We start from the raw sequence: 8,840 nt of genomic DNA, 5'->3' as shown, positions 1-8,840 counted from the left end.
CTCGGCTAGGGTTCGGGCACAGCGAGCGCGTGCGTGCGCGTGATGGCCGTGTTGGGCTCGAGCCGGAGCGGGCTTGGGTGCATGCGTGCGCGCCCAAGCGCAGGTGTGTGTGCATGCGTGAGTTAGCGCGTGCGCGGGTCTGATAGCGTAGGATCAGGGCGCGGGATGTGTAGGGCGCGTGGTCTGGCCGCGGCGATCGCGTCAGAGCGCGATGGGCGCGCGCGGGCCAGGACGTGCGGGGCGTGGTGAGTGGGAGGTGTGCAGGTCGTGGAGCAGCTCGGGCATGTCCGTGCGCACGAGTATAAAACTCTCTGTCCATCTTTCTCCTCGCCGATCGTGTCTCCAGTGATCTTTGTCGAGTGCTCGAGCTGGTTCTGCAACAACAGTGCTCGACAGGTGTATAGGTGGGAGCAGAAGAAGAGCCACGGGCACCATCCATACGGCTATAGTTATGAGAAGCCCGTTCCTGTACATGGGATGGAGATCGATGCACCGAGGCTGCGTCGCTTCAGGTACGCAGGGATTTTCCGGCCCTTCACATTCAGTCCGCAGCCGCCGGAGTTGGACCAAGTGGACCTGCATTTTCTCCCGGACGACAGCAAGAGGTACAGGTGGGAGAAGGATCCAGACCACGACCTTGCCACCTTCTGGCAATTCCTTGGGAGCTTCACCAGTACCAAGAGGATGAAGCTAAGGCTGGACCATCTTGAGGACATCGCCATCCGCAGTGAGGTCAGGCGCGTTGAGCTCCTGCCGGAGACGTTCTGCCGCCTCAAGCACCTCGAGCTGCAAGGAGTGCACAGGCCGAAAGGCCTGACGGCCGCGGTGGCAATCGCCAACCTGCTCCGTTGCTGCCCCGTGCTCCATGACCTCCGGATCAACCTCACCACGCAGGAACACAATGCCTACAAAAGACATGCCCACAATCGAGATGAGGGCACTCGCCAATTCTTGGAAAGGAAATTTCGGTACGACCGCAATAAGTCCATGGCTCATCTCGACCACTTGGGCGATTCCAAGACGGCCACAGTTTTACCAGAATTAGGCGTTGCATATGATGAAATTTCTGAAATTCCTGGTTTGAGTCGACACTCGTTCAAGTGCTTGTGAAGCTCACTCAAGAGAATCGGCCTGCAATTCCGGTTGGAGAAGTCCAACTGTTTTGGTGTCAAGTTGATCAAATTCTTCACTGAGAATGCGATGGTTCTTGAAGAAATGCAAATTGATGGCGGAAATGGGAAGTTGTTCGACCACATGAATCGCAAGGTTGAAACATGAATCGCAAGGTTCATCTAAAAATAGAAAGCTAGAAGTGCCTAGCTTTATGGTCTTGCCCCTTAAGAGACGTCCCTACAGAGAATGAGTTTTTTTTCATATGTACACTTTATGAGAGGCTGTATTTTCTAAAGAGGACATTTGTTATTTCCTAGTACGTCTTGTATGTGAGCCAGGCACTCATTTTAATAAAAATCGTATCACCTAATGGCACGTAGTTCATAAGATCGACGTTCGTTTCTTATGCACTGCTATAAGAAGAAGAAAATCTTCTCTGGAGAAGACAAGAGACACTTAGCATGGCTGTTTAGACAGTCTTCTCTTATACAAAATGCATGTTCTCAAGAGAGAGAGAAAATAGAAGAGATTAAGTTGGATCTGTCTTCAGCTTTTGTTTAGAAACATTTGTAAGTTTATACATAATTGCAAACATTACAGTTCTTCTTACACAATGCATGTTCTCTACAGAGGAAAAAAACAAAGGAGATTAAAACTGGATCTATCTTCAGCTCATCGTCCGACCAGTGCAACAGGGGATTAGGCCTCTGTACCAAAGGAGGCAGGTTATTTAGCATGCCTATAAGTGCAGTAGGAGCCTCAGGCTCAAACCAATATGGGGTCCATCAGAAAGATTTCAAAGTTTCATGAAAAATACACATAAGGTTGGCAGATTTAAAGTTGATAAGTAAGGGCAACTATAGCCGATCCTCTAAAATCGTTTAGAGGACAAATACTTTTAATTTACTCCTCTAATCGGTACCAAGCCAAACTCCTAAAACTTTATAGTGGAGTAAGAAAATTTACTCCCCAGCCGAAAAGTAGGCCCAAGTCTCCTAAATATACTCAACCTCCGCGCTGCCGAGTAAAAATTTCACACGCCGCCTTCTCCCGCCCATGCGGCCACCCCTTCCCGCCGCCCCCATCCCACTCACCGACATCGCCATCGATGATCGCGGCTTCGGGTCGAATGGATTGCCACAACCCTTTCGCCACCCCGTTGGCACGTCGCCGCTGCAAACGACCACAGCGCCGCCACCTGCACCCAAAAAAAGGTTGGGGACAAAAAATCTTCTCCGGCCCACACACTGACATCTACTGCTGGTAGCAAGGTCGGTGGGGTGGCCACTGCGTCTCCTGCGATGGTAGGCCACCCTCCCACTACCGGCAAGTAGGAAAGGAAGCCGACGGCCACTACGCCGGCGCTTGCCTGGGGCCTAAGACAACTGCTTTGGCGTGACTGGCCACCACTGCCGGCAAAAAGGGTCGTGCCTGCCAAGTGGTCGATGAAATGCCTTCAAGGTAAAAAAAATCGTTTTTCATTCTGGCTATACATTGTGCAGTGATTGCCTATGGCTGATGGATGATTGACTTTGTTGTTGTTGTTGCCGTAGTGCGGAGATGAACATGGCCGAATCATTGTCATCTTTTGAGACGTTACATATGTTGGGCTTCAGAAGGCAAATAAAGCCAAAGACCATGCTGTCATATTCATGAACAGAACCACAATGGATGATACCGTAACCAAATGGAGGTGTCTCTTCGGAATGGTTGTTGTGGCGATGGCCGTGTGAATGGTGGTGGTGGTGGTGATGGTGGTGGCCGTGTGGATGGTGGTGGTGATAATTATGGTGATGACCATGTGTATGGGGGTGGTGATGGTAGCGGTGATTTCTTTCGCGAGGATGGTCGTGCATGTTTTTGGTTGGGCTCGATCTGCGACATAAAACATGCTATGTTGTGGTGATTCTGGATCATACTTGATCGACGTGATGCCTTTTGGATGAACTATGCATTTTTAAATCTGATTATCTCGATCCGTGAAACCCTATGCTTGTTAATGGTTTACATGTATGCATGTTTATTTTAGAATATTTGAATGATTTATCACATAATCTACAATTGTTTGAAATTGATATGGCTAGGCTAAAAAGTTGAGGATAAAAATTACTCCTCCAATTGTAGGATATCGGTAAGGGTCAGCCACCTTTAGCGGAGTAAAATTTTACTCCTCTAAAGATACTTGTCCATTTACTCCTCTAATGGATAGGGGATCGACTAGAGATTCCCTAAGTTACCCGTATTCTCTGTTGCGCTATCTTCTAGGCATGAACTTGACATTGGTGCAAAGAAGGGTGTGGCGGAAGAAGCCGTGGACCACATCCCATCCTAGGAGACCTAGCTGGTACAAGCCTCCAAACTTTTGTGCTAGGTGGTTTGGGCGAGGAGTGCATCTAGGCAAGCTTCTTGATCTATCGATAGTTTGTGGGATCCTACCGCGAAATCCCAACCCATAAAATCTCTAGGAAGAGCAATAAAACAAGTACTTGGCGCAATTCTTATGGTAAGTCTAGGTCAAGGAGTATGAAGGCCTTGAGTGCTGCTAATTAGCACCTTATGTGCAAGTTATAGAAGAAGTGCTCGCATGCCGCCTGCTCATGGGGCGGCCCAATAAACTGGGCGAGCAGCCCGCTCGGTTTCCCTGGTTTGCTCGGTTCTTAGTTGACTGGTCAAATGTTCACAAATTCAGAAAAAGTTCGCGAATTTGAGAAAAGTTTAGGAATTTGAGAAGCAAGTTTACAAAAATGAAAAGGCTCAAGAATTTACAAAATTTTGTTAAAATTCTAAAAACATAATGAAACTGAAAACATTCATAGCTTATAAAGTGCTCGCGGATTTTTTGAATTTTTTTCATGAATTTGGAAAATAGCCTAAGTATTGTTTAAAAGTATAATAATTTGAAAAAAAAAACTAAAAATATGATAAAAAAAAGTTCAGCAATTTGAGAAAGCCCGCACATTTGAAGAAAAAATAAAAATGAAAACCAAAAAACCGGTCTAGGAAACCAAAAGGACAAAAAGAAAAACATATTGACTAGAAGCTTCCCAAGACCAGGTTGAGCTTCTCTGCTACAACTCCATTACATGTGTCTTCCTATTGCAACCGGCGGCTCTTGCTTATTCATGGAGCGCTCGCGCACAGCCCGCTCTTGGGGCGGCCCAGTAACCGGGGTGAGTACCTCATTCGATTCCCTGGTTCACTCGGTTCATTCGTTCCGGGTTCGCTAGGTTCCTAGTTGACCACTGACCACTGAAAGGTGGCATAGTTCACTGTTGACTTTAAAAAAAATCACGACTTTGAAAAAAGTTTATGAATTAAAAAAAACAGTGAAAATGAGACAATTCATAAATATTGAAAAAACATGAAAAATTTCAAAGGTTATAAATTAGAAAACATATCATGGATTTGAAAAAAGTTCACTAATTTGAAAAAACAATCGTGAAAAAAAAGATTCACGAATTTGAAAAGGTTCGCTGATTTAATGAAAGGTTCACAAAAATTGAGAAAAACTTGACAAATAGAAAAAAGTTAGAGTTTTTGAAGTAGGAGAAAAACACGAAGAAAATGAAAAAGGGAAAAAAGCAGGTCCAGAAAACCAAGAAGAGAAAAATCCAACCAAAGACTTCCCAAAACCGGCTGGGTACGTCCTAAAACAGGGTCAAGCTTTGCCGCTACAAATGTCTTAGATGGGCATACCCATTGTGATTGACGATGCCGGAGTGTTTACTCGTCGTTCTTGTGGACGACCCAATAAACGGTGGAGCAGCTGGTTCGGGTGGCTCAGTTCACTCGTTCTCTAATGTGTTTGGTTGCCTGCATGAGGCCCAAACAGACCCGTGCAGGAAGAATCTGGCTTGCCTGTATACACTGGTTCTGCATAGCACGGAACTTAAAGCACCTCTAGGCCTGACTTGCTTGAAACGCTCAAATCGGCAGTTTCTTGCGAGCCAGGCTGAGGCGAGTGCAAACGAGCGGGCCTTTATAAAATAGGTGGAAGCATTGAACCCTTTGTCTCAGGCCGCATTAATATATATATGGCAATAGTCTTGGCGTACAAGTTGTAGATCGAGAGAAGAAGTTGTTTACAGGAGATACGGGAGAAAAGAAGAGATAGAGAAGGAATACAAGTTTCAAAGAGTCCTATCTCTATACAGTTGTAATTCTAACACCCCCTCAATCTAAACCTCATGAAGTTTTGCCAAGGTTGAGATTGTATGTAAACTTCTTCAATCCTCTGATAGTAAGAGGTCTTGTAAACCCATCTGCAAGTCGATCTCCTGTAGGAATAAACTTGATCTCAAGCAACTTCCGAGCTACTCTTTCTCTAACGAAGTGAAAATCAACTTCATTGTGTTTTGTTCTTGCATGAAAAACATGATTGGCTGAGAGATAGGTTGCACCAATGTTGTCACACCATAGTCTTGCAGCCTTAGGAGCTTTAATTCCAAGCTCATAGAGTAGCGTCTGTATCCACAGTACTTCAGTTGTCGCATTAGCCAAGGCTTTATATTCGGCCTTTGTACTTGATCTTGAAACAGTGGCCTGTTTTCCTGTGCTCCATAACACAAGATTTGTTCCCAGAAATACAGCAAAACCATCTATAGATCTTCTATCATCAGCACACCCTGCCCAGTCTGCATCTGAGTATGCGGATACCAGAAGAGAAGAAGACTTGGTAATTTGAAGTCCAAGACCTTCTGAATACTTAAGATATCTTAGGATTCTCTTAACTACAGTCCAATGAGTAGTTCTAGGTGCATGTAAGTATTGGCATACCTTGTTCACTGAATAGGAAATATCAGGGCGAGTAAGAGTTAAATACTGTAAAGCACCTACAACACTCCTATAATTTGTTGCATCCTCTGGTGCAAGAATTTCTCCACTTTCCACCATGAGACTTTTTGAGGTAGAGATCGGTGTACTAACTGGTTTGCACTTCTCCAATCTCACTCTTCTGAGAATATCAGTTGTGTACTTTTCTTTTGAGAGAAGTATGCCATCTTTGATTTGATTTACTTCCATTTCAAGAAAGTAGTGAAGATCACCCAAATCTTTAAGAGCAAACTCTAATTTCAAATCCTTAAGCAAGCAGGTAGTGGCTTCTGTACTTGAGCTAGCAACAATTATATCATCAACATAAACAAGTAAAAAAAATAGTAACATTGCCTCTATTAAAGAAGAACAATGAGGTATCTGCCTTGGATGGTATAAACCCAAGGTGTTGCAACTCCATGCTTAATCTGGAATACCAAGCTCTTGGGGCCTATTTGAAACCATATAATGCTTTATCCAATTTACAGACACGCTAGCTAGCTAATAGAGGGAAGTGTCCTCTCTTATCTCCATGCTCTTGGGGGTTTTGTAGGGTTAATTTAGGGGTTTCATATATTGTGTTAGCTGGATAATAGAAAGAAGTGTCCTCTCTTATCTCCGTGCTTGGTCGATGCTACGTACTATACGTATAGAGAGGACTCGACACGCTAGCTAGCTAGTAAGCAAATGAAGGAAACCATCACTAATAGAAAAGGGGGTATTGGTCCAGGCCGGGTCAGCCCATTAGTCCCGGTTCAATCCAGAACCGGGACCAATGGGGGCATTGGACCCGGTTCGTGAGCCCCGGGGGCCGGCCGGGCCACGTGGGCCATTGGTCCCGGTTCGTCTGGACCTTTTGGTCCCGGTTGGTGGGACGAACCGGTACCAATACGCCTTGCTCCTGGGCCACCACCATTGGTCCCGGTTGGAGGCATGAACCGGGACCAAAGGCCGCCCATTAGTCCCGGTTCATACCACCAACCGGTACTAAAGGGTTGGTCCTCGTTGCGGCCAGAGTTTAGTCCCACCTCGCCAACCGAAGGGGGCTCACACCGGTTTATAAGCCCCTCCCTCTCTCCCTTATTGAGCTCCTCTCGAAATGAAAATAGATGCCCTTATACAGGAAATTTGACCTAAATTCATACTGAATTTCTCTGAAGTTAGTAGAAATTTATTATGAATTTAGGTTAAATTTTCTCTATAAGCGCATCTATTCTCATTTCTGAGTAGTTTTTTATATAGTTTTTTTTCTTTTCTGCTATATTTATTTTTTCTATTTATTTCAGTGTGGTAATAAGTCATTAAAAATAAAAAAGAGGCGCAATGCTAGTTAATTCGCTTCAAGCCTTTCGGAATAGTGTAAACTACACTGCACATAGCTCCGTGCAGTCTACCCTATTCCTCAAGGCTTGAAGCGAACCAACGTGCAGGTGAGCATTGAGCCTCTTCTTCATCGTCTCTGCACTCAGGGCTTATAAACAGCTGCGAATGCCTCTCGCTTGGCGAGGTGGGACTAACAAAACCCCACTAGTGAAACCACCATAGATAATTAATTAGACGGGTCCATTGGTACCGGTTGGTGGCTACATACGGGACAAATGCCCCTCTTTAGTCTTATGGTTCGGCCCTTGTGATATCGTCAACTTTCAAGTTTCAAATTTTTCAGAGTTCATTTGAAATGCTTTAATGCAGAAAACAAAAGAAAATAAATAATGCAGAAAACAAAACAAAAAAACTGGAAAATAAAATCAAATAAATAAAGCAAAACAAAAACAAAAAAAGTGTATTCAAATTTGAAAACTCATGGCACTAACAGAAAGTTTATAATTTTTCTAAAACTAAAAGAAAAAAGAATTAAAAAATAAAGCAAGAAAACAAAAGAAAATAAATAATGCAAAAAACAAAACAAAAAATCTAGGAAAAAAATAAAAATAGCAACAATAAGTATTTTGTTGTAAGTAGAAACAAAATAAAATAAATAAAGCACGAAACAAAACAAAAAAACAAAAAAAGTGTTTTCAAATTTGAGAACTAATGGCACTAACAGAAAGTTTAAAATTGTTCTAAAACTAAAAGCAAAAAGAATTAAAAATTAAAGCAAAAAAATAAAAGAAAATAAATAATGCAGAAAACAAAACAAAAAATCTGGGAAAAAAATAAAAATAGCAACAATAAGTAAAGAGAAAAAAGTGCCTCCTACTGGGCCCCCATGGCCTGAATACGACTAGAAACTCACCATGGGCCAGGATTTAGGCCCGCAGGTGGTCCAGTAGGCCCATCAGGCAACGCGGTAGTAAGTAGGCCCGTAAGTCTGCAGTGGAGAGGAGCTCGAGAGGGGTGCGGCAATGGGGCTTATAAACCACTGCGCGCCCCTCTCAGCTAGCGAGGTGGGACTAAACTTTTGTGCCGCACCGTGCCAGCACACGACCATTGGTCCTGGTTCGTGGCTCCAACCGGGACCAATGCCTACCCTTTAGTCCCGGTTGGTGGCACCAACCGGGACCAAAGCCCTCTGCTTCCCGCCCTTTGGGCTGCTGAAAAGTGACCTTTGGTCCCGGTTGGTGGTAACAACCGGGACTAAAGGGGGTCATTGGTCCCGGTTGGTGCCACCAACCGGGACTAAAGGCTTTGCTATATAAGGAAAATTTCAGAACCGCATCCCCACTTCGATCTTTCCTCCTCCTCTCGATCTCCCGACGCCGTCGCCTGCCGCCACCTCGCCGTCGCGGCCCCGTCGCGGCCCCGCCCCGACGCCGTCACTGCCCCGCCCCGCCCCGACGCCGTCACCGCCCCGTCCTGCCCTGCCGCCCCGATGTCACCGCCCCCGACGCCGTCGCCGCCCCGCGCCGCACCTCGCCTTCGCCGTCGCCGTCATCGTTGCCGTTGACCTCGCCGTGCGGAACATTTTATGATTT

This window comes from Triticum dicoccoides, chromosome 3B (genome assembly GCF_002162155.2).
Source record: "Triticum dicoccoides isolate Atlit2015 ecotype Zavitan chromosome 3B, WEW_v2.0, whole genome shotgun sequence".
In the NCBI taxonomy this organism is placed as follows: domain Eukaryota; kingdom Viridiplantae; phylum Streptophyta; class Magnoliopsida; order Poales; family Poaceae; genus Triticum; species Triticum dicoccoides.
The sequence above is the reverse complement of the archived record's forward strand: the minus strand, read 5'-3'. Positions refer to the sequence as shown.